Source organism: Cryptomeria japonica, chromosome 10 (genome assembly GCF_030272615.1).
Source record: "Cryptomeria japonica chromosome 10, Sugi_1.0, whole genome shotgun sequence".
In the NCBI taxonomy this organism is placed as follows: Eukaryota; Viridiplantae; Streptophyta; class Pinopsida; order Cupressales; family Cupressaceae; genus Cryptomeria; species Cryptomeria japonica.
Genome location: NC_081414.1, coordinates 371,192,600 through 371,220,527, shown reverse-complemented (window position 1 = coordinate 371,220,527; position 27,928 = coordinate 371,192,600). Strand labels below are relative to the sequence as shown.

General features: G+C 36.1%; 1 protein-coding gene across 2 annotated transcripts in view; it reads left to right on the top strand.

Moving 5' to 3' along the window:
• The window catches only part of LOC131077488 (dolichol kinase EVAN), a 65,396-nt gene extending 43,203 nt beyond the window's left edge, over nt 1-22,193 (top strand). Inside the window, exons 15-16 of one of the 2 annotated variants that reach the window (XR_009113590.2) lie at nt 4,885-5,087; nt 21,760-22,193. The gene's annotated coding sequence lies outside the window, so the exon portion shown is untranslated. The remainder of the gene's footprint in view (nt 1-4,884; nt 5,088-21,759) is intronic. The other variant, XM_058014984.2, reaches the window with a different exon arrangement.
• The last annotated feature ends 5,735 nt before the right edge of the window (nt 22,194-27,928 follow it).

Sequence of the window (27,928 nt, the reverse complement as noted above, 5' to 3'; positions counted from 1 at the left end):
AATCAAACAAAATTTGTACTAGTCTTTTGATATGACAGATTTGGGACTAGTGGAGGTAGAGGTTTGGTAGACTAGTGGTAGTATCTTTATTTCTCAGTTGAAGTATGCCTGGAGTTTGCTGGATAAGTTGAGGATGAATGATTGCAAACCTTCATTTACACCTATGGAGAAAGGGGTGAAACTATCAGCCAAATCAACTCACTTGTGGTGAATGAATAAGCTTTCAGGCAACTAGTTGGTAGTCTCATCTACCTAACCCCCACTAGACTTGATCTTAGTTATGTTGTGAGCTACATATCTCACTTCATGACAACACCTAAGGCAGAAACATTGGGTTGCAGTGAAGTGTGTATTGAGATATGTGTAGGGTATTCCTGACTTTGGCATTCTATATAGAAAAAGCAAAGATCCTTGGCTGATTGGTTTTATAGACTTAGATTGGGCAGGTTTTGTTGATGACTAGAAGTCTACTTGTGGGTATGTCTTCAGTTTGGGCATGGGTGTAGTCACATGGTCCAGTAATAAATAGCAGGCGGTAGCTATTTTCTTGACTGAAGTGAATATCGAGGAATTATCAAAGCAACATGTGAGGCAATTTGGCTTCGAAGAATGCTTTTTGACATGCAAATGTCTCAAGTAAGTCCTTTTCCCTTGTTTTGTGACAATTAAGGGGTGTTGAAACTTGCCAATAATCCAGTCTTCCACGAGCGCACCAAACATGTTGAGCTTCATTGTCACTTTATTCGACAACTTGTAGAAGATGGATTTGTTTAGTTGCAGTACGTTCCAATTGAGGATTAGATTGTAGAGATCCTCACCAAGTATTTGAGCTTGGACAAGTTTGTAAAATTTAGGGGACAAATTTGTGTAGCTGATAGAATGACTATTAAGTGTGGGTACAAAGGTAATATTATATTATTTAATGGTCATTTAGAACAGTTTAGTTTATTTAGTTAGTTTTTATTTTACTGTCATTTTATGATGGTTTCATTTATAAACATCGTCTTGTAATTGCCTATATGTCCACTATCGTTTTCATAATTGAATAAAGCAATTACCATTTCAGTTAGATGGTTCTATAAACCTTAAACTGCTTAAGTTGGATGCTATTGATAATGAGGAAACTAGAAGCATAGATGAACGACATGTACACTAACTAAAGGAGTTCTTTGGAAACATCAAAGGTATGAAGCATGACAAGAATGAAAGGCCATTCATTTTAGTCATAAAGCTTCTCAAAATGTTGGAATTTTGATACCCTTCCATGCCATCCCAAACTATAATAATATTATTGAGAATAAATTTACTCTTGATAAACTTGGTTTTCTTAGAGTAGACAAGTAGTGGAAGGTGGTGAATTTAAAGAGAAGGGACCTTATCTTGTAGGATACATTGTTCAAAGTGATGGGTCTCTAGTTGTAAATTAGCTCTAGATGCATAGCCGTAGGTGTGAATTTAATGTTGCCTTTGCTTATGATATTCCCTAAGTCAATCGAAATGTATCAAGATAAACTCAATGCAAGTCAGGTCCAACTATATCCCAAAGGATTATAAAATTTGCAAGCGAATCCATCATATCTTGGACCTTTGTCATTGGCCATGCTAGCAACAATTGCATGGAGATCTTGGGTGAGAAGCTTGTTGCAAGCCATAGTTTGGGTAGCAGAAAGGCACCAAGATGACATCTAGGCATTGTTGAAGATATGAATTATGACCTCGAGATGGTTCTTGAACTTTGGTAACATTTTTATAATGTTGGAGGAAAGCATTTGAAACCTTAAAAAGTTAACAGACATTAAGTTTTCAAAAACCATATGTTTTTGATTAGTAAAGCAGCGTTAACTAGGGCGCTGACCCTTAACATAGTAAAAAAATGTCAAAAGAAAACAAGCAACATCAAGAGAGATGATGTTGGCAAAAAGAACAACAACCCAAAGGTGGTGACAAACAAACACAGTCAGACAGGCAAGGAATCCTATCCAATCGGAGGACAAAAGGACCCCACTCAGGGGGGGGGGGGAGAGCCACCTGAACCCCAACAAGGGGGGGTTAGGGGTAGGGGTGAAGACTTCTCCTTCCGCCTGCGAGCAACCACAGTCCAGGCAATGCGGTCAATAGGTCCATCAAAAGAGAGATCAACTGGAAGGGACCCCGCAGGGTTACAAACAGAGGTGTCAATAGAGTGCTGCAACATAACAGCAGAGGGCTGTTGTAGAGCGGCAACAAGCTGTGACGAAACAACAACAACAGAAGCAGATCTAGTAGTAGGGGATCGTGGCTGCAAAACTGGAGAAGCAGAAGAGGGGACCTCAGGAGATGAGGGGACCTCAAAATCCATATGTTGAGATATTAGTGCTTCTGGATAAGATTGTGTGAAGTTCTTTTGATGCAAAAAAATTTCACACAATCTTATCCAGAAGCACTGATATCTCACCTTAAAAAGTTCTTAAAGGCAAGAATTCACTTGAATTACCTTAAATTTGTGGACAACATGATGACCTTAAGAGCTTGAAAACACTTTGGAGGGCATTGTTAACAACCTCCAACCAATGAATTTGGGCCCCTTTGGTAGGTAGGCATTAGACACTTGCACTTGGTGGAGAAACTTGGCCACTTGGAGTCGCAAATATCTGTGTTATGGCATCACCTTGAGATAAGTGGAGGCATTAGTTAGCTCTAAGGTCATGGTCACCTAGGATTTGTGTTGGATGCATGCTAGTTGGCAGTGGAAGATACACAAAAAGAAAGCAATATGTGTTATCACATCATTTCATCAACCCACTAAGAGATCCTACTAGTGTCACCTCTCAAATGTGGCACTAGATTCTAGACATGTTGGATACATGAAATAGTGGTTGTATGATGCAGAAGTGTCATGTGCAAGAAAAATTAAATTTTTTCAATTTTGGGTTTTATGAATAACCCATTCAACTCAGAATGAATTGAGAATAGTTAGAAAGTACAATATTTGATAGCGATTGAACTAGGAGTGTGAAGCGGTTGGCAATGGAAAAGTACAATTGTGATGAAATAATGGCATAAGATGTCTTTTAATCCACTATGCAAATTGGAAGACAAACAAAATAGGAGGGTTTGGCAACCAAGATTAGAGGTATAAAGATCAAATTATTATGCATGTAGCACCACACTTTCTACTTGCCAATTATCCATCCTCCTAATGTCCATCTCATTAGGAGAGGCCTTGTTTGTTAGACACCATCTCAATCATATTAAAGACCACCCACTAATCCTTGAGTAACTCATCAAAGCCAACACTAGATGGTCCTTCCAACCACATCATTGGAGGCCTAAATATTAACAATTGCAAAAGCTTTTGTTGTCAAGGTTGAAATTGACCCACAAAACTACCATGCACAATATGATGGGGCTGCCACTTGGTAGACATAGATATCACCACATTCCCATCCCATTGCTCTTGATTGATGCCAAAAAATCTAGCCAAGTGGCATGACAAAATAGAAAAAACAAAACATAGGTCTAATGTCATGCCCCCTTTTTGTATTAATCTACTTTATGGACCAAATCACCCATTTCCTATTTTATATATGGTCCCATTTTGTGTGTGTGTTTTTCCTCTTCTATCCTCGAGTCTTTGTATAAGGTCCCCAAAGTCTTTGAGTTTGAAGGAAGGCTCAGTCTTCTAAGAGTTTGTAGTAATTGGAGTTTTGAAGTTCCTTGTCCAAGCATGGTTTCTCATCTTAGTTCAACCTTTCATTGGTCCTTGTTAAACTTTCAGATTTCTTCATTTTGTCATGCCTTCCAACCTTCCTTCACTCTTGCTTTGTATTTGTCGGACTCTCAAACTTGTCTTTATTGGCATGCTTGTTGCTTGACCCCAATTCCATCATGTGGTGTATCTGACCCCCAATCCTTAATATTTTTAACTTGTTTCTAGTCACTGCACAAGGACCCAACACGTGTTGTAATGCCATCAATGGTTGGTTTTGGTGCTATAACTTTAAAAAAAGGGACTTTTTTCTACCCATAATTAGTGTTCAAACTTGGAGTTGTGGATTTACATTGTGGCCTAACCATTATTGTTGTGACCAAAGTAGTCGGATACACCCATGCCCCTCCTCAATTTGATACAAATACAACTCTGGCTAGGCAAGGTTCAAACTAGCTATACGAGGTTGGGAGGCAAACACCCAAGCAAGGCCAATCGAATGATCCCGCCACAGTTGTTGTCAATGAGCTGCCACTGTTGTCGTCCAGACGCCACATACGTTTGCACATATAAGACTGCCAATTAGGATTTCAGATAACATGACCGCATCTAGTAAAACTAATCAACCTAGTTCCTCGAGATCCAACATTACTAGAACTAAATCGAGATCTAGAGCAGTTAACACAGTTGAGCCTGCTCTTAATCCCATAGTAGATTTCTAGAAGCAGTTATGATAAACTTGTGTCCGTTAGATGATGCAGGATAGATTTGGCCAATGAGGTCAAATGCCCATTGCAGAAAAGGCCAATGTGTGATAAAAGGTATTAGATCCCTTGCTGGAGCATGTATGAGGTTCCCATGTAGATGACACTTCTCACAAGTTTGCGTCGGATACCATATCCACACATGCCCAAAAAACACTAATTTTCCAACCTTGTCGTATACTATGTGATTTGTTTTTTAAAAAGTTTGACATGAAACTTCCTAAACTTAATTTTAAAAACTTCATGCAAATTTTATTTTGTGAAATTTTATTTTTGAAGTTTAGATTATAATTGTTTATCTAGTTTTTTATATAATTTTTTTTTTAAATATTGAGTTTACATTATTTTTTAATTAATATTTAAGTTTTACTATATATTATCAGATTATCTTAATTTAGATTTAAATGACATTATTGTTAATTTCTTTTTTAGACTACAGGTTTTGGGTATCCCTCTTATAAATTGCAATGCATTGGGTAAACTTTTTAACGTGACCAGTGATGACGGGGCGACATGCCCTCCAGTATCCCATGGGCTAGGAGGGAATTGGACCTTGCGACCTCGTGCCTACCACAAGAAGCTCTCGCTTATTGAGCTAGGCCCCCAGCCCAACATTATTGTTAATTTAATTATAGGTCCTGGTTTGTGTCATGCCCAAAATTTAGGGCAAAAACGGAACGATTTTTTTTTTTAAAAACAACTAGTTAATTAATAAAGTTCAAACAATTTCTTGATACTAACTACGTATCGAAACTTAATTACAAATCATTTGCGGGAACTAAATGTTTTAATTTGTTTCCTCATCAATTAAAGTCGATAGTCTAATTTATTAAAATTCATTTAAATGGGTGGATGAAGATAAGAATCGATCCCCCATAAAAACAAATTGACTAAATTTCTTTTGAAATCATTAATTAAATAAATGGGTTAAAGTGTCAAATTAATTTCCTAAATGACATTATACGCTGAGGAAAAATTGTCTTTCCAATAATCAATTTAGTTTCCAAGGAATTAATATTCTTTCCTTTTTTTTTTGTTTTATAATTCAAGGCTTCACAAATAGTTAATTTGGATAAAATAATTAATTGGGATTTAAATTCCCAAGTCCAACTAAATTGAAATCCCTATCTAATCTAAAATTTGGATTTTTCCTCAACTTAAAAACAAATTTTCATGTAATTCTTATTTAGGATCTTTTTATTTTTATTTTTTTTATTGATAAACAAGAATTTAACAGTCTATTTTATTATTATTATTTTTATTACCCTAGCCCTACCCGGGCTAGGGTTTGATATATATATATTTTTTGTTTTGTTTGAACCCCGCATTGCAGGGCCGAACTGAGGGAGAGATAGCGCGGCGAAGGGTGAACGCATGGAAGAGCGGGGGTAACCGGTGGCGGCACGGCCATGGCCGCCCACTGTGCACTGCACAGTGTTCGGCCCGTGCCGCGCACTGTGCAGTGCGCGGCCCTGCCATTCACTGTGCACTGCACAGTGTGCGGCATCGCCGCCCACTGTGCCTTGCACAGTGCGCGGCTCCGCCGTTCACTGTGCGATGCACAGTGGCTTCGGCCCCCTTATTCTTTTGCTAAATTTTTTTTTTTTTTTTTTTATAATATATATATATATATATATATATATATATAAATATAAATATATATATTTAAATAAATACATTTAAATATATTTCTCAAGGCTAATTTTTTTTATAAACAGGAACAAAAGAAATAACAAAGTAATCTCATTATGCTAAATATATATATATATATATATATATATATATTATATATATATATATTATATATATATATATATATATGGTGATTGAACTTAGGCTTCCATTTTCATTCTTTTTGCAGGGTCTTTATATGGCATGCTTGTATAAAAACATATATATATTTATATATATGAATTTTTACATGTATATTGATATATATAAATATATATTTATGACTAATAGATTTAATTTCTTTTTTTTCTTAAACTAACATCATAATCATGAAAGATTTTGATAAACCATTGTAGGAAAAGGTATATGGATTTTGCTTGTTTTAATGGATAAATATTTGTTTCCAGAACTATATCGAAAACTAAATATTGAAATCTATGGGTATGTAGGAAACAAAATTTCTAAGACTTATGTTTTTTTTTTAAAAGAAAATACTTAAGAAATACTATTTTAGGAAAACTTTATACTTTTTTGAAGCAAATACATTTATTGATTTCTCAATTATTTAAACAACTAATTTATTTACATGTTAACAGCTAATACAAATCATGATTTTCTGCAATTAAAATGAAGAGAGATTCTCAGCTAAAAAGAAGAACTCAGATTTAAATAAAACTGTTTTTTTTTTTTTTTATATTACAAAAGAAGCTTTTGCATGCAAATCAAAGCAATCCCTTTACTTTTCAAAATAGAAATAGAAACATATCTGGCTTTTTACAACTCTTTCAATATTCTGCAAATATTACAAGATACTTCTTTATTTAACTACAATATTAAATCACATGTCCTATCTCAGAATTACAACTTGCCTCTCATTCAATGAACGAGGTATTTTTCTACTAACAAATTTAAACAAATAACTGCAAATGGATTTAAGTATCTTCAACAGTAGTCTTCTGCATCTTTTCACTGTTCCTATTCTCTTCTCCTGACTTTTCCTGCATAATAAAACACAATATGACCACGGAGTGCTCACCTCCCAGCCTAGGCTAACCGGTAGCCACCCCCGAGCTCGGAGAACCAATTCCAAGACGGGTAACAAACGGTCAAACACATAGAAGGCAAAATATATACAGATTTTCAGACACACTCCCAACTTGGCTTCACAGCACCACACTTTGGTGATGATTTTTTTTTAAGGGTGGTAGTGGACCAATACCCTGAGGAGAACTGCAAGTATGAAATAAACAAGTAGCCACCTCATGGCACAATAAATATATCAAGAATCTCAACCCCTTATTCCTTATGCCCCCCAAAGGCATTCTAGCCTTATATCCCTCCTTATGACCCCCATTGCACAAACAGGCCATGCAGCAAGGGTCACACAAAGATCCCTTGTGATCGCTCTCAAACGAGAGTCTCTCACTCGAGGGTTGTCACTGCTACCACCCACAAGATCCTCTTCTCTCCCAAGAGTAAGAGGTCTTGAGAAAACTCCCAAAACACAACAAAGCATAATGCAAGATTTTCAAATGAAATTTTAAAACAAGACATATAAAAAAACACAGATTTCTTTCACCAAATCATACACTCAAACACATGCAAGAAAATAACCATTTTAAAGAATGATCAAACCAACCTTAATCTGCCCAATGGTAGTTTTGAAATTTGAGGAAGAGCTGCCCAATCCACAATTCTTCTTTCTTCTACCCTTAGTCAATTTTTCTATTCCAAACTATTATTTTCTTTTTCAAAATTTCTCTTGTCTCCAAAAATGGAGAGTGGGTGATTACCCTCCAATTCTCAAAAATCTTGCTTAAGAAGCTCATTCTCTGAGTTCTCACAAGTTTCTAAAAACCAAAAAGGAAAGAAAAGCAGAATGCAAAAAGACTCTCATTCCAAAAGGAAAAATCTCAACTAGATTAAAACTTCTAATTTTCAATTTTCGCACAACTCAAAAAAAACAATTTTTAAAGCGTTAAAAAGATCATTAAAAAGTAGAAACTTGCCTAAAATTACCCCTAACCCCTAGGTATACCTTATGGGCTTTAGGAAACCCTATTAAACTACCCCTAGGTGTTCATTTAACCCATTTTAAACCCCTCTGAAGTTTATTTTCGGGTCAAACATATGTTGACCACTCCAAAGATTATATTCCCAAAGTATTTATGACAACACATTATATTATTTAAGAAAAACTATAGTTAAACACTTTCCCACCAAGAGACACAAATAAAACATTTAAATTTAAATCCACACATGTGTCAAGTGACACAAATAAAACACTTTTACAAATTAAAACATGGAATTGTCTCTTGTGGTTTTTTTACACATTAAATTTAAATAACACTTAACACTCATGCAGCATATACTATTATGAATAAAATACAACACAAACGGGGTGTTGTCTCTCCAAATAGACAAACCCTGACTTACGAACATACATAAGTCTAGGTTTGGTTCTCCGTAATTTTCCATGGTCACATGGTAAATTTCCTGCGCATCTCATTTAACACATTAGTACTTTCAAATATCCACATATAATATAATTCAAAGGAATAACAATACACATAATCACTTGCATACAATTTTCATCAGCACAGATTAAATACATCTTTTATCAAGTAAAATTCTCATAAACAATTTCATCCCAATTCACATAAACTTAACCATACATCATAGTTCTATTATCATAGCAAAGTCTTGCAAATTAAATAACGACATCTATCATTGCAATATCATCCTATCTAACAATCATGCAGTGTTCTATCTCATAAAGCATATAAGTAAATCATCAAAACATAGCAATGTTATCCAAATCCTGAAATCATATAAGTTCTAAGTCTCAAAATGCATCAAAATAAAGTATCCATAATAGTCTAAATATAAAATCCACTGAATGTCAGACTGAGTCGAGGTGAGGCCTCACAGTTTGTATATTGCAAATTGTTAAATCAACGTATAATTATTTATGCAGCAATTATGTGTCTATGTTGCTTTTTAAGTAATGAAAATCTCCTCTATTTACTTAGAAAATTGTGTTAAATATGTGTATTTGTTTTTTATGAATGTCATATCCAGTCATCCGTATTAGGGTTCTTCAAAAATGACCATATCCATATCCGATACTGTATATATATTTGTATCCATATCTATGTCCATGCAAGTTTGGTTGTGACAGATATAAAGGGGTGAACATGTGCATTGAGGGGCCATCATCTATACTTAACCAAATTCATTTTAGAATCCATTTGGAACACTTAGGTTCGAGTGTGGGAATCCTAGGACGAAAAAGTAAAAACCTAGTGGTTTTGAAGGGTGATCTCATACAGCGTTTGCATTTGATCTTCATTGGACATATATTCCAGCCACATTATATTGATCTTGTTGGAGTTAGTGTTACATCATTAGTTTGTAGTTTAGATTGAATATAAAATAAACAAAGAAATTAGAATGTTAGTAGTAAATTTATAAATAAAGGTTGGTTAATAATCAGTAAATAAAATAATGGTTAGTTGGGAAGTTATTTCTGTAAGGAAGTTGTGGATGGTTGAACATGGGAATGCATCTTGGAAGATCTTGTGGGTGCAATTAATGTATCTATACATAGGTTGAGGTTCTTTTGTATAGTAGAGGAGGGATTGGTTTACACAACAGTGGAGGGATATTGACACACTTGGAGGAGAGTTGTTCTCTCATGTGCAACATTTGAGGAGGGATTTTGATGCACTTGGAGGGGATGTGAACTTTTAGAGGAATGTTGTTCTCTCATTGTGCAAGGAGGATGGGGACATTTTATGTTCTCTCATGTTTTCAAATGTTTTGTCGGTTTTACAGTCAGAAGATCCATTGATGGAGTTAGTTTGGTGTTTCTTGGGTGAGCGAGGAGATTTGATGAAGGAGCTCCATCAAAGTCTCCAAAAAGGTGGTTGTGTTCAACACTTGCAAATTTGCAATGTTCCACCCTTTGTTCAGATTGATGTAATAAGGGGGGGAATGTTGCAGTTAGTATTACATCATTAGTTTGTAGTTTAAATTAAATAAATAAATAACTTAGAATGTTAGTAGATTATAAATAAAGGTTAGTTAATTATTAGTAAATCAAATAATAGTTAGTAGGGAAGTTATTTCCATAAGGAAGTTGTGGATGGTTGAACATGGGGATTCAATGCTTTATTAGCATTTGTAGCCTACGTTGTAAAATAACTCAGAAATCATAATACTCTATTTCACTTTATTATTTCCAACAATCATGGTTTAGTTTCTGTGCAATTTTAGTTTTGTTGCTCTACTATTTTCAATAGATCCGACTCACCATTACTGTTGGTATGAATTGCTGTTGTTGTTCAATCATTTGAATGTAATACATTCTTTATTGTAATAGGATAGAGAGTTGAATTACATTTCTATTTGCTGTTCATTATACTAAGAAGATCTAGAGTTATGTTCTCATTCTTGATTGGAGTCTAATGAAATTGTTGATGTATTAATAGTAATTTAAATCTGATTAATATAAGATTTGATTACATAATAGGGCTTGATAGTTTTCTTATTCAACTAATAAGTGTTTGTGGAAGGTTAAGAGTTAGATTCGCATCATTGTTTTGGCTGGGGACATTAAATCTAAGGATTTCTGCTTAGAGTCCAACCCTTAAAAGTAGAATAACTATTACTTGAAAATCTACTGTAGTTTTTGAAGAAAACTCACCAAATTAGTAGGGTTGTGGAAGCACCCATTACTCTTGGGATAAGAGGAATTAAAAATAGACAAATTACTTAAAGCCTATGTAGACAACACACTAGTAAGGAGTGGCGTTTGAGAGTGCTGAGGCTTACCAACCTCCTTGAGGGTCCTTGAGTGGGTTTTGGCAGACTCATAGCCACTTGCTTGGCCTTTGTTTTCAAATGGACATGCATCTGTGACATTTGCTAATTTTTTAGCAAGCACTCTTATGGCCTGAATACTCCATTATTGGAACCTGCATGGGACACTCTATTGGGTCCATTGTGACCACCTTTATAGCTGTTTTTGATTAAGGTAAAAACTGTTTTTGAAGGGACCCCGAAACCCTTTACAAAAGAACCTTACAAGATAAAATCATTAAGCAACAGGAGGAACAAACCCAAGAAAAGCCAGCGAAAAAACTAGTGACAACCAGCTAAAGCCCCAAAAAACCAGCAAAATCCGGCCAGACCCGACAGAAGAAACTAATTAATATTTTTCAGGACATTAGCCAAGTTATTTCTAATCCCATACAGGTCTTTGATATTTTCCCTAAGATTAGGGATCTCCTTAGTAGACGCAGCAGCAGCTTTTTTAACACTCGCTCTGGTTCTCTTTCCAGCTCCACTTGGAGTAGCTTCATCACTTCCAATCTCGATGGCATCTTCATCCATGTCAAGGTCCACCACCGGTTTGGGAGAATTGGAATTATCAAGGACCTTCGAGATATCCTCAAGGTTTTTAGTGACAACAGACAAGATATTCGGGATAATACCCAACAGTTTTTTTATCGCCACTTTCCCTTCTTCCAGCAAGTTAATCTGAGTAGCCATTTTATTAACTTTCTCCTCCATTTCCTTCTTCCACTGCTTCTGATCCCTGTCATCTTCCTTCCTTTGTCATCCATCTGTTTCCCATTTTTCTCCAGGTTCTTCAATAGTTCATAAGTCCATCTGTCATAACCCAATCTGGCCTCAGTAAGTTTCTTAAGGTTATCCAAGAATAACCCTTCTCCAGCGCTTTCCTTTTCCTCACTCAAACTATCCTTTGCCATATCCTTCTCAGGTTCCTTGTTCTTCTCCCTCGCATAATTCAAATCTTTTTCCTCATTATCCTTGTCATCCACATCCACCATGGGTTGGCTGTTGTCATTGCCAGGGCTAGCACTGTGAATAGGGCTGTCATTGTCGGACTCGTTCTCACCTTCTTCATGGTCAGCTCCAGTTTCCTCATCCTTTCAGTTTTCCTCACCCTCTGACTCGTCCGTTTCCATTTCACTGCCCTCTTTTCCAATTTCCTCTATGTCATTCTTATCTTCATGGGCTTTCATCCCAATGGCACTCTTGCTTTTTTTCCTGGAGGTAGCCTCCTCCTTGCTAGGTTCCCCTTCCTTCAGCATTCTCTTACCTTTCCCTGGAGAAGCGGATAACCTATTGTTTTCCAGCATGGCAAGGGTTTTACAGTGCTCATAAATGAGCAGCAAAAGCCCACAATGGAGAACCGGATTCGAGGGATTTTTACTGTGTTTATTGAGAGACCTAGAAAGGGACCTGAAGAGATAGTAGGGCAGGGATACCCGTTTCTCATGTCTAAAGTGGTTTAGTAACACAAAGTGATAAGTGTGGGCCCTGGAAAAGCGGACCTCAACAGTTATATATTCCATAATGGCATTCAAAACTCAACCCCAAATTTTCTTGATGTTAGAGGCTCCTTAATAACCCCCTGTGGCTTTTCCAATTTTAGCCCTCTCCTTTTCCTTATGCGGGAAAAAATTCACCGCATTATTGGAAACCTTGAGATCTCTAAAGAAATTAAGCCCGGAGTGGGGCATACCTGTCACAGTGGCGATGAGGCCCGCGTCCAATTTGAACCTAACACCATAGATTTTAAAGGACCCATTACACCAATTTTCAGAGATTTTGGAGACAACGAGGTTAACCCTACCTTTGTCGTAATCAACTAGCTTCTCCATGAAACTAGTAAGGGAACCTTTTCCAGCTTCGCCCAAACTTTCGGCATGTCCTTCCATCTGGATGTGTTGTCCGGTTCCTCCCTCCTTAAATCTCCACCCATATTCAATTTCAGACTTTCACCTTTGTTCTTCTGCAAACTCAAAACTTTCTTCCCGTTGTCGCTCAAGATTTTGAAAAAGATGACCCACAAAGTGTGCGAAGTGATATTATATTTGATTGGGATTCTACCACTTTGCCAGGTAATCATAACCTTTCCATCAAAGCATAAATTACTCATATAAGCTATTATGATTATGCGGTCCTTCTTTCCCCATAAATCTATCCTTTTTGAGGAGCTCTTTAATACTCATATTAGTATCTTCCCCGTGCCAAATAAGTTGAGAATCGGAGTTAACGCCTAGGTTCGCCAGACAATCCGCCACCATATTTTTCTCTCTAAAGGCATGTTCAATGATAATAGCTTTAAAACTAGCAATGATTTCCCTAGCTTTAAAAATAACATTTTCAATAGACCACGATGGCTCAGTTTCCCCCTTCAAACACTTAATGATATTAAGTGAGTCTCCCTCAAGCCATAATTTATCATGATTTAGGTCCTTAGCTATAATAAGAGTGTTCAGCTCCGCTGAGGCTTCAGCAAAATGACTGGTTTGACTCCCCAAAGGACCAGCAACCACCACTAGGCAACTTCCAGCAAAATTCTTGACAATGCCCCCATAACCAGTTTTACTCGGATTCCCCTTAGAAGCCCCATCAAAGTTGGCCTTTAGCCATCCCTGAGGAGGAAAACACCAAACAAGACCTTCTCTGCCCTTCTCCTTACTAGGTTTGGTAATTGAGAGGTTCCACCTATCATTGAAGTCTTCTTTAGCAACTGGTCCATCATCAGTACCATTGATGCATTCAAAGATACTCCTGTAAATTTTATCCACCACCACTTCAGGGATGGCACTTTTATCCTTAAAGATCCTGTTATTACGCTCTTTCCAGATATTCCAGATAACATTCGGAAAGATAAGTTTTCAAAGCTCAACTATCTTTGGGTTGGAATTAGGGCATTGCCATTGTTGCCAAGATTCCCCAAGAGAGTTTGGAAAGACCCAACTCAGCTTCCACCTGCTTAAAATAATTTTCCAAATTTCCTGGTTGAAGGTACATTGATGGAGGATATGGCAAGCATACTCTTCTTCCCTGCAACAAAGAGAACACCTGTTAAGAAAAACAAATCCTCGCTTTTGAAGGTTGTCCAAAGTTAATACCTTGTTTTGGATAAAGATCCAAAAAAAAATATTAACTTTAGGAACTAACTTTTTGTTCCACACTTTAGCCCAAATAGGAGTTTCTTCCATTTTATTTTGGATAGCCATGGCCGAGGACACAAAATACTTCCCATCTAGGGTTTCCTTCCATATCAAACTATCCTCTTTGTTGTCTCTAAGAATTTTAGAAGAAAGCACAACCTCGAGAAACTTTAACTCCGGACTCTGCTGGCTAAAATCAATCCATTTCCCATTTCTCTAGTAATCTCTGACCATACCCCCAAACCTGCTTTTGAACCAATCTTTCCAATCATAACGGATTGAAATTTCCTCCAGAGGTTTATCCATTATCCATCTGTCTTCCCAAAATCTTATACTTCTACCATTTCCCAGATTCCACATTCTACCAGCAACAGCCAAACTTTTTGCTGATTGAACTGCATTTCATATTGCAGAGCCTTCAATAATAAAAGACTTATCTAAGAATTCTTCCTCAGAGGGTTGCATGTGAAGATATTTATTTCTCCAGATTATATTCCACTCTCTTTCCTCCCCTTTCATTCTCCAAATTTGTTTAGCTAATAGGGCATTGTTCATAGAACTAATATTCCTTAAACCCAGCCCTCCAGAGGCCTTAGGAGAACATAATTTATTCCAGGCAATAAGGGGAATTCTGTTCTTCACTTCCACTCCCGACCAAAGAAACTTTTTTTTGGATTCTTTCAATTGCTTCCGCAAACTTTCTAGGAATTTTAAACAAACTGAGGCCATAAACAGGCAGGTTTTGGAGAGAAGCTTTGAGCAAAGTAACTTTGTCCGCTTGGCTAAGGACAACCCCTTTCCAACCAGCCAGTTTGGAGTTGAATCTTTCAACCAACTTAATCCAAAAATTATCCATAGGCTTGATACAAAGGGGAAGCCCCAAATAAGTAGAGGGAAGCTCATCAATTTTACATCCAAGAATTCTTTCAATCCTTAATTGTCTTTGAACAAGGGTATTGATGAAGAACAAAGAGCTCTTATCCCAATTAATTTTTTGACCAGAGGCAGATTCATAAATATTCAAAACGTTCTTCATATTTTTAGCTTCCCTAATGGAAGCTTCCCCCATAGTAATTGAATCATCAACAAATTGTTCATGGGTACAGGGAAAATTGGCAGAGGAAGGTTTCAGTCCTCTGAGATTGCCTTCTTCCACATTTTTTAAGATGAATCTACCCAAACTTTCAGCTAAAATGGTAAACAAGATAGGGGAAATGGGATCCCCCTGTCTAAGACCTCTGGTACTTTTGAAAAAACTAGAAGGGGATCCATTGACAATAATAGCAGAAGAGGAAGTTTCCATCAATTGAGAGCAAAGCTGAATAACTTTTTCTCCAAATCCAAACGCTTTCATAATCCTTAAGAGAAATTGCCAGTTCACTCTATCATAAGCTTTTGCCATATCTAACTTCAGAAAGAAACCCTGATTGTTAGCTGCCTTTAGAGAATGAATATTTTCATGAATTGAAATAATGGAATCCAGAATCTTTCTACCGGGGACAAAACCATTCTGCTAGGCAGAGATAATTCTTGGAAGAATATCCAGCAGTCTGGAGGTAAGAACCTTAGACAAAATCTTGTAAACAGAGTTGCAGAGACTAATGGGTCTAAACTTATTAAGAGAATCAACTCCAGGGATCTTCGGAATAAGGACAATGAAGGTAGCATTCAGTTCTTTGAGAAGCCTTTTAGAGCCAAAGAATTCTTTAACACCTTTACAAATATCAGTTTCCACAATATGGGAAAAAGATTGGAGAAAGAACATAGGGAAACCATCCGGACCAGGAGACTTATCTCCTTTAAAAGAGAACACCGCCTTTTTGATTTCCTGATTATTAGGAATTCCGGATAGATGTTTATTGTCTTCCTCAGTCAAGGTAGGAGGAATAGCTTGCAACATGAGGTTTTGGTTACTGGCATCAAGGTTATCCACTTCTCCTTAAAGGGTACCAAAATAATCCAGAGCTTCCTTTCTAATATCATTATCCTTCGTTAAAATCCCTTTATTACAGGATAACCTGGATATCCTGTTAGCTGCCCTATGCTTAAGAGCAGTTAGGTGGAAAAACCAAGTATTTTTATCACCTTCCTTCAAGTACAAGGCTCTTGATCTTTGTCTCCAGAATGTCTCTTCATTGGAAATAATAGTGTGGTATTTAGATAACAAACCATTTTCCACAGATCTCATCTCTTCAGAAAGCCCCTCCTCTTGGATTTTATCTTGAACTTCCTTTATTTCATAGTTTATTTGAATTTTACTCTTGAAGATGTCCCCAAAAATCTCTTTGTTCTAGATTTTGATTTTAGCCTTTATAATATTGAGCTTTTTAGCTATTCTGAAAAGAGCCATTCCCTCAACCTCAGAATTCCACCAATCAGCAACACAAGCTTCCAGGGAAGGATGGGATAACGAAGCTTTTTCAAATCTAAAAGGGAAGTTTCTCTTGGCAGAAAAAGAATTGGCAGTAAAAGAAATATGATAATGATCAGAACCAATCTTGATAACAGACGCAAGAGAACAACTATACTTAGATAACCACTCAGGAGAAATCAAAGTTCTATCTAACTTAACTTGAATAAGATCAACTCCAGTTCTTCTATTAGTCCAGGTATAGTTAATCCCTTGGAGATCCACATCCATAAGAGCTTGATCGTTAATGAAATCAATAAGATCTTGTTTACCATCAAGCTGCAAGGGAAGGCCTCCCATCTTCTCATCCTCTTTAAGCGGAGTATTGAAATCTCCCATTATAATCCAGCTTTGATCAGCAAAATTAAGTCTGTTTTCAGCAAGGCTTCTCCAATATTTAGCTCTCCCAGTTTTGGTATTAGGCGCATAGACATTGGATTAAACCCAGACAGTTATCCTTGATATGCTCAAACTGCACAGAGATCCTATTAAATTCAGAGATGATTTCCTTCCCTTTTATAGTTTTTTGGTTCCAAAAAATCGCAGTTCCTCCAGAGGCCCACTTCGAGCTAGATCCTATTACTCCATTATTTTTGAATATTCTGATCTTTTCAATTTTATCCTTACACATCTTGGTTTCTTGAACAAGGACCACATACGGTTTATGATCTCTTATAATGTTACGTAACACATCCTGCTTGTGAGGGGCATTCAACCCTCTTATATTCCAGGAAATTATCTTCATACTTTAACCGGAGATAGAGCTGACTCAATGAACACTGTGTTCCATTAGCACGGTTCTTCCAACTTTCTTGTTCCCTCTGATGTTTTAGAGATGGTCTCCCCTGCTTTTTGTTTTGGCTTCCAACATCTACCCTTTTCTTATTCTTGCTTCTAGTTGCAATACCTCCATTGGGTCCCTCTTTATTCGATTTTCCCTCTTTTGTGCCAAGAATCCTAAGATTTCCTTCCAAGATTTCCATTTCCAAACTATGAGATGGGGTTTTGCATTGGGACGGCTTTGGACTTCCATTGGTTAGAAGCAACGGAGGCTCAACATCAGAAAGGTTAAAATCCTGCGCTTCATTAAAGTCTTCCTCAATTGCTTTTGCGTAAGATGATGCAGACACATCATCATTGGGACTTTCCTCTACTTTCTCCTGACTGACTGATCCAACCTCCTGGTCCATTGGATCATTTATATTATTTAACTCCCTTCTTTGCTCATCTTCTTTAGTACTTTCTATTTGATTATTAGAACATACATAAGCACAAGCAAGTTTTTCATTATTACTATTCACATCCTTCTTCGCCTCCTTTTCGGGCTCCATCACTTCCTTATCAGGATCACACCCTACTGATGGGTCTCCTTTTTTCTCTTTAGTTTGCTATTTCTGCTTATGCTGCACACTGCTATCAGTCTTGCTTTCCTTACCCTTCTTAAGCGGACAAGATTTTGCCCAATGGCCCTATTTTTTGCAATGGAAACAAGCAAACGAGAGCGATTCATATTCAATCGCTTGGGTCCATTTCCCTAATTTAGAAATAATCTCAATAGATTGGAGCATGTCCGTCATTTGATTAAGATTTATACAGATGCAAGCAAAGACTAACCTTGATTTAGCTGTAGTCATTGGGTCGATCGAGAGAAGTTCTCCAAAAGAGCTCACTATCCCCTTAAAGACTTCTTCATTCCAGAATTTCAGAGGAAGGCCCGGGAGGCACGTCCAAACAGGGGCCGATACAAAAAAAGACTCATCAAGAGAGAGGTTAGGAGCCCATTTTTGTAGAGCCAAAGTTGACTTGCCGAACATCCTTGGGCCTTTACATAGAGCCTTATTCATATCTTCTTCAGAGTTAAAAGCAAAGGAAAAAAATCCCCTAGGCAACACCGCCACATCCACTTGACCCTTGAGAGCCCATTTCCTCATAAAATTCCTAACAACATCAATGTTAGGCCTAAAACCAGCAAATCGACCGATTAATGTCATGGCCAAACCAGCAACAGTGAGATCCACCAGCTATCTGGAACAGAAATAGCAACCAACCCTGAGACTGGATCAGAGATGTTTGTAACTTCTAGAAGTCCTGATTTTACCAGCGGCTTTACTTCAAAAATCTAAGACCATTTTATTTTCTTACCTCTATTGTGTGGGTCCCCAGTTTTGGAATCTTTGTCTTCCATCGATTTGACTGTCTCCTTGTCCTCTTCTGTACCTTGGGATGCTTGGAAACCAGCTTGATTGCCAGTTCTACCCCCAGAAAGACTGCCTTCCCCAGGAAATCCGCCATTCCCAGATTTGAAATTTGGGATTCCCACTCGCCGCTCTCCTTGCCGCTCCGCAACCATGTTATGTCAATGTAAAGACAATTTTTAGTCTTTGGCAAAGAGGGTTTCTGTGCAATTTTAGTTTTGTTGCTCTACTATTTTCAATAGATCCGACTCACCATTACTGTTGATGCAACTTTTGAGCATCCCTTTAGAAGGGATTCTTTCTACAAAGCACCCTATCAACATAAATTGTTCTAGCCATTTACATGCATTATCAAAATCAATAATAGGAAGCATAACATCTTGGGAAGTTTTAGAACGATTTGGAACAAATTTCTTGGGTTTTTTGTGGGTGGTGTGATTATGCTTGCTCCAAGATCAGCCTTTTCAGCATTAATGACTAAAATAGGAGGAATGGGTGTCATTAAGTAGGGCTATAATGTCTGAAGGGTGAGAAAAACTAAAAAGTAAAAAGTCCTCTGCATTAAGTGCAAGAGTTAAAATCTTGCTGCACTATTGGGAGGTGGTTTGATCAAAGGAATTTAACAAGAAAAATATGTATCACAAGTAAAAGCCTCCAATGCTCCTTTTGACTCATCTAGAAAAAAATTCCACTATAAAATTTTCTAAACATTAAGTGAATGGACATATTTTAACTTTATGTACAATACACAAGTTTGTGTGCAATGCATAAGTCAATGTCTTAAGAACCTCTATATTGTTCTCCTTTGCTTGACCAATGACATGGCCTACCAGATTTTGTATCTCTTAGATCCATAGTATTTACTATTAATGACTCTTTCTTCTTGTTAATTGTTAGTTTTTTGAAACATGAATGCATTCACAACTGACTCCTCTTTGCAGGGGATCCCATTAGATTGTGAACCAGCATGGCTTAAACTTTATGTATTCCCGGCTTTAGCCAATTTTTGTCTTGGTAAGTGTTTAAATTTCATTTCATAAATTCTATCAAGCCCAAAATCATATTGGCAACCCAAAGACTTTTTATAACAATTTGTCCTCCGATCACATTTTTGCCCTACCAAAAGTGATTTTAGTATTAGTATCAGTTCTGCTATATATTTATTCATTTTTTAACCTTTTGAAACCAGACATAATCATGACCCATCATAGCACTTGGGTTCATGGCTTGCTTATTTTACTCTTTGCATTCTCAAGTATTCAGTTTTAACCTATAGTGTTAAAAACTTAAATGATAAAATTGTAAAGAACATTCTTTCCAAGTTGGTAAATTTTTTTCATTTGTTAAAACATGGCTAAATAATGAAACCCATGACAGGCTGGCTAACTTATTATGCTTTATTTAGTATATTTATATTGTGATTATATATATACAAAACTGTACCGTAACTTTGGAAAAAATCTGTTATATTACATACTGAAACTTTAAACTCCTACCTAGATCAAAACCTGGACCTGAACTGGTACCTTAGGTAGCAAGTGGGTATTATGCAGCAAATTTAAGGTTGATGTAATGGTAGATAAGCACAATACAAGATCAGTAACAGAGGATAAAAAATTTATTGCTGGCATAAACTATATAGAGAAATTTGGTCCAATTGCAAGGATTTTAACAATCAAAATAATGCTTGCACCTGCAACAAATGAGCAGAAAGTGCACATGTACAAGAATATTCTATTAGAAAAAAGAGAGATCTAGAAGTGGAGATGTTTAATTCTTTGAAAATGAAGAAAGCACTTAGTTTGTAAGCCGATCATGTGCCCTTATGACTTGAACAAGCCTTTTGAGCTTTGGACATCAGGATTGATGAGCATTTGCAATAAGTAGACCCTAAAGCAGTTTTTCAAATTCAAAATTTCAGAAAATGAAATGAAAATAGTTCTGTGATTCTTGCTACTTAGAGTTTTAGTTGGTGTACATCTTTTTTTCTTAGTATATTCCTCTTATGGAGAGTTACATGCCAATACCCCTTCCATCAAATTTATGCAAGGTTTACACTTTCCTGTCCATTGGGTATGACACATCTAGAATTGGATGTGTTAGTTACCTGTTTTAAATAGCATATCTCCTAAGAATTTGAACACACGGCGCATGATAAAATCTTAGATATACAATTTAAAGAAATACACTGACAAAGTATCTACTATGATAATAAAAAAATTACATTACTACTAATAATTCCTACACCGCTATTAGAGCACATAAATGAAGACCCTTGTTGAATAACATTGCATTAAATACTACAATTCTCATATCCTTTCAAAGTCTCTTTTGATAATATGACAGATAAATTACTATAAATTACTAGGCCTAAAAAGTAGAAAGCATGTCATATTAAACTTACATTATCGTTAGAGAAAGTTCAGATTAGAAGGCCTTAGAGGAAAAAGGTCAATTTTTAATTTTTAAATTTATTTAAATATTGACCAGAGGGATAACTTGAGCGCCATTTTAAAAACATATTATATAATTTAAATATGTTTATTAAATCGAAAGACATAATATACTAGATAGTTAACTGGGTTATATTATGACAATGATCTTATATGATCATGCATAACACACTAAATATGTTTTGAGTTTTATAAATGATATTTCTGATCAAGATTGGATACAAAACCTTCAATTTTAATATTCATTTATGATAATTACCTTAATGCACTTTCTACACTCATTGTTAACTTCTGTATTAAAAGAAATTTGAACTTTTCAAATTTGTTCTGTAAAGAATTGTCTTTTAGTAGCTCAACCTCTTCACAACTAATCTTCTTTACTGTAAAGGAACAACACAATTAGAAATGATTAAGAAGGTCTTTAATGCAAGTTTTTTTGCAATAGTCTAATCATGCTTTACTAATTATATTACGACAAATTGTTGTGTAAATCTTTCCATGCTTATTGAATAGCATTTGCTGGCACGTCTTTCTGTTTGTATGTTTGTATATTTTTATTGATGATTGAATTTTTGTGACAGAATTTTATCATATTGACTGTTCGGGACAACCACCAGTGTAACTTAGAAGAGTTTATTTAAGGAGTTTGCACTCTACATTGTTATGGTCCATGTGGATTAACTTCCGATTTGGACAGTTCAAACAAGTTGAATTTTTTGCTAGATGACCGTGTAACTATATACAAGAAGTTCCAATCTGGAAAGCTCAAACAAATTGAATTTTTGGTTAGACCATGTAACTATATGCTCTTGGATTGTGATAAGATATTCTGAAATAGAAATGTTAGTTTCCTTAAGGAGCATCACCTCCTAAAAACTGCAAATTATAAGGAGTCTGCATTTAATGCCTTTGTATTTATATTAGTAACCCTTTCCTTTCACCTATTCATTTTTATGCAGTATTTAATTTTTTATAAACATTTTTTCAATAAATAAATTATATTATGTTATTTTAAATATAATATTGTAAGTGTTATATATATGAGGTTTTGGGGTTGAAAACATTGTGTTTCAAGCTATATTACTGAAGGGGATTTGAATTCATAACAAATTACTTATCAATTTACTCATTTATGATTACATCATTACTCTTGTGATAAGTAATAACAATAATTATTATTGTTGACATTTTCTTATAATCGATGTGCTAACAATAGTTGTGTTTACACAATGCTAATATAAAAATGATCTAAATAGTGTAATTGACATCTATAGTTATATTCTTATTTAAATAATACTATACAATTGACATGATATTTGTTGGAATCGTTTGCTGTTGTGTCACAAGATTGAACTGTCAATGCCCAATACAAACGCTAGATTTAACCCAACCCACGGGAGGCAGTTAAGCCATGTCACGAGCCCCCAAGGAGGCGCTGACCACCAAGTCAACAATCTCCCCCTCAGCATCGATCGAGTCTTCAACACCCAGTGAAGGGAGACTTGAACCCATGACCCAAGGCTCTAATACCAATTGTTGGAATTGTTTGCTATTGCGTCAAAAGCTCGAACCATCAATGCTTGATACAAACAACAGACTTAACCCGATCCACGCGAGGTGGTTAAGCCATGTTGCGCGTCCCCAAGGAGGTGCTGACCACCAAGTCAACAATATTGTGGCTTAATTCAATTAAGAGATTATTTAGATACTGAACTTTCCAATTTATAGACGAGTCAAGCCCAAAACATTTAAAAATAAAAATAAAAAATCATTACAACTTTTGAAAGAAAACTAGTTTTTTAATTATTTTATTTAATAACAGAGAGATTTCTTTGTTACCATCACCCATAAGAAAAAAATTAATACACACCAAGACCTCCAAGGATTATACAAAATAATTTTACTTTTTTAAAAATAAAACTAGTTTTATATTTTTCGATAAATGAGAGATTTTTTTTTGTTACCCTCACATATAAGCAAAACACTCAGTATATCCCAAAACCTCCAAGCATAAATGTTTCTTGCAAAACATCCTTGATGCTACAAAAGTAGGAGTGCTTACAAGAAGATACAACAAAAAAAAAGACCCTTAGCCCAAGATAAATGACTTTCTTTTTGATTAAATAAGAAGAAAAACAAGGGTGTTGGCGCTATATACAAACAACCTGTAGGTAGAAAAAAAGAAAGACAACAAACAAGGGTGCTTACCCTAGACAAACTCAGGTTAGACAAGCCATTAACAAGTCAAAACCACAATTAAAGGCATGCCAAATTAGTAACAACCCTAAAGGACTTGACTAAAGAGTGAGGAGAAACACCCAAAACTTGATTCAGAGGGTTTTTTTTTCGGGGGGGGGGTGGGGTGGGGTGGGGGAGTGGTCGTGGGAAGAGTTCCCTTTCTGCCAACGACAAACTACAATCTAGGCAATATCTTTATTAGGAATATCATAAGAAGGATTAAGTTGGGAGATCCCCTCAGTGTTCATGTCCACAATTAGAGCAAATTGTTGCTGTGGAACAACTTCTGGAGTAAACTCATCAGGAGCAGATCGTTGCTGTAGAACCAGAGCAACAGGAGAAGAAGCCTCGAGGCTAGAGGAGGCCACACCAAAAGCGACCATGGGGCCAACAGAGGCCACATCTGCAGTCAAAGGCACAACCTAATCCAGGAAGGGGTCTTCATCCACATGTGAGGAGACATCATCATTAGAATTAGAAGCCATGGCAGTCAAATGGTCAGCAGTAGCGTTTTTCCACCAAGTAGCAACACCTTTATGGCGAGAGAGAACATTCAAGAAGCTAGATGACTTGAGAAGCATTTTCGACAACAAAAGGGGAGGCACTTATAGTCCAACAATTGAGCCCATGGCTTATCCCCAATCATAAGAACCACATCTCTAGGGAGAGGCATAGAGATGTCAATATCGACTAAAATGTGAGCAAATGTAGAATGACCCATGAAGGATGTGGAATCATCAACCTTTAAGAATCGACCAATAGTGTTACCAATGGCCTCATAACAAGAATGCTCCCAGAAGTGAAGGGAATTGGGAAGAAACACCTAAACGAGATGCACGATAATGCCTATTTGTTTCAACAACTACTACCAATCATTTTCTCATGATCATCTTCAAGACAATGCTAAAAAAAAGTTCATCTAGTAATATAACTAGAACTTGAATATAAGAACTAGCCCTAATATCTTTGATCATTGCAATGATTTCTTTGCCAATTACCAATATCATGCCAACTCTAGCTTCAGTTTGACTTTAAATGTTACTCACATGATCTTTGGGTTCGTGGTGAATGACCACTTCAAGCTCCCATACTGATTGCCAAAGATCCTCGTGAACAACTCTTAGTTAAGATTGGAAGGGTGATTGAGCTAGAGACATTACACCCATCCGAATGCATCCACTACAAGTCTTTCATATATATGGAGAAATCCTTGTAGAACTATTACAACATAATGATCCTATTTTGAAGGTAAACTACCTCCAAGCCAATTTGCAGGTAAAATAGATTATCTTTTACTACCTTATTCTTTATCACCCCTCCTAGCACATTTGCTTGTAATTTGTCTTCCTCCTTATTGGAAGAATCAAATTCATCTCTCTTGACAAAGTGTAATGCCCATTCATATGCAAAATCACTTTAGAATGATCCCCCTAGTAACTTAATTTGAAAATCTCTTGCAATGGAGGCCGTGTCATATAATCTTAAGTATTTCCAACCATATATGCTCCCAAAACGAAACAAAAAAAAATTCAAAGTGGCAAAGGATTCGATGGAAGAAACATTTTTGAGCCTTTAGTTTGACTTCGTGTTACCAAAAGGAAATTTACGGATCATGTCAAGTTAAATCTTTCTACACATCTCAAAGCTGCTAAAAGACCCACACCACCCCATTACAAACAAGTTTGATAATTTGGAATGGTAAGAAGGAATAATAAAGAAGAGGTAACATCCTACACACTTCAATGGAGCCACCTTATTTATAGCACCTCTTGTCTCTATGGGTTTTTACACATGTTAAATGGACTAGAAGAGGACTTCTAAGCATAGAAAAACCATTATTATGTCTCTATGGATAAGAAAATCATCCATAGAGGCAAAAGGGGTAAGAAAAGGACTATGCTTATCATCGATTAGGTAAATGGAATTGAATGTAGATCAAAATATTGATTCTAGAATTTATTATACGACAAAGAAGGATAGTTTTAATGTTATGGCTAAAAGAAAAATGAGGTAATTGGAATTGTTGATGCAAGAGCATCTAGATTCTCAAACAAATATGAGGCTCAAAGAATATTGTTACAACTTTCAGAACAACTTGCAATCTTTTGTAACAACTTACAAGTTACTTCTGTGGCCATTACTATAATTTACGTCAACAACATGGATGCAATTCAACAACTTGTGAGTAGCATATACAACATCTTCAAGAAGAAGCCCATGAGTAACTTAAGCAACATCATAAATTCACTTTTATCACACTATAACTCCAACAACTAAGTTGACTTTTGTAACACAAGGTGAAGATAAAGACAATTCGTATAAGTAATAAATTGAAGTTGGATACACCTTGCTGCAATGGAAGTCTAATACCTAAGGAGATTATAGATTGGATCATGGAAATTGAAATCTATTTTGATTGTAAATCAATGGAGGTTCCGAAGAAGGTAAAATTTATTTATACTAGATTGAAAGGTCATCCATCTTTAAGGTGGGACCATGTGTAGATAGAAAACAAATGTGAGGAAAAGAGAAAAATAAATGTTGGGAAATGATTTTTGCTAAGTTGAAGACCAAGTTCATGCCATTCAATTATCAAATCTGTTCAAAAAATTGCAAAACCTTGAGGAAAAAGAAATGAGCATGAAAGATAAAATAGAGAATTTTCACAATTTCACCATTCAAGTGAATCATGTGAAGGAAGTGAATCATGTGAAGGAAGAATGAAGAAAACATTTCAAGGTATGGTAATGAACTTTGTATTTCCATTCAAGATGAGTTTAGTTTGATAAGATTGCAACAGGTGGAAGAGGCCTATTCATTTTTTTTAAAGGTGCAAGAGAAGTTATTTAGGAGGCCACATAGTAATTCAAAAGGAAAAGAAAAAGGTTGTTTAGGGAAAGAGAACAAGACAATGATAAAGGGCATCGTACTTATGAAAAAGATGAAAAATAAAAGGGTGAGAACATTTCTCAAGAGGAAGAGGTTATTTAAAAAGAAGAAGCAATAGAGGGTTTGTTGGAACTTCTTATAGGTGTGGAGAAGTTGGTCATAGGGTATTTATTAGTCCATAAACACAACAAATCAATAATAGAAGAATTGATGTTGGAAATTATATTGTTCAAGAAGATTAAGAGAGTTGGAGAAGCTTGTATGTTGAAGAGTATTTATAACTACATGCGAATTTGGAGGTAATTGTTACAAAGTCATTGTTGATAGTGGTTGTATAGACAATTTAGTATTTAGTGAATGGTAGAGAAGCTAGGGTCTCATGGTTGTAAAAAGGGCATCAAATTGAAGTAAATGGATGTTGTCTACTTCTTATAATGATGAGAATATATGTGACATTATGCCCATGGATGTGTTAGTGTATATGGTGATATGATCAAATTAGTTAGCTTTTAGGCTACCTAGGAGAGTCTTATTCACAGTAGTCAAGTCTCCACTTAGGGACTTTTACATTTTTTGTCTCACTTCATGTGGTTGAGACTCGTGTACCCACCTCTTTAGACATTAGTCCATGCACATGTTACACATGCTTATACATTTGTCATATAAACATACAAGTGTTGCATATTTGAAGGGGTAGTGAGTCGTTCAATATTACCTTTGTACCTCCTCTACCTTGCCAATGTATGCAAGGTTCATCATTATAATTACATACTCCATGAATCCTATTATATTTATTTCATTTCACTAGTGGAAGGTAATATTTTTCCATTCAAATCTTGACTTCTCAAACATGATATCAAAGTGTGCAACTGCTGGACATTCGTGACTCAACCAATTTTGGAATTTCGTGTAAAGATTTTAGCAAATCCAACATAGTATTAGAGCCATAAATGTACATCCCCTCTCAAATTAAGGCGACTCTAGCATTAAGCCCTATTATCAGAGTGTTGTGGAGCCAAATAGACATTGTCATTGATTCTAGAAGGCATCGAAACAAACATAGCTTTTCATTTGGAGAAATTTGATAATATATAAATTTACCAATTTTTTAATCTTTTGTACCATATTGCATGGTACAGAATCCATACAAAAAAAATTGCCCTCTACCCATTACGCCATTTTGGTAAAAAACTTGTTATTTGCAGGTTTGTGGCCTATTCAGCCTATTGCAGGTTTTTTTTTCATCAGCTTGGTTTTGGAGATTCGTTGGTTAATCTTGACAATCTGGTTGTAGCTACAAATCTTTGTTGCAAATCGTCAAATTTTTGGCACGTATCATTCATTTGTTGTTTTCAGTCTGCATATGCTTGCACCAGAATTAGCAGCTTGGTAGTGTGCAATAGTAGACATTTGAAGTTTGTTGGTTGTATAATATTTTTGCTCCATCCCTCTCATGTGGCCTCCAAGGGTTTACAGTAGAGACTTGTCTGTTTATTGCAGGGAATGTAAACCAAGATAGGCTTCCTCATTCCCACACCTAACGCCTTTGACCAGTCCATCTGTGGCCTGCACCTTGCTTCCACTAAGGCTGGCATTTTTGAGTTTGTGATCAGTGGACTATTG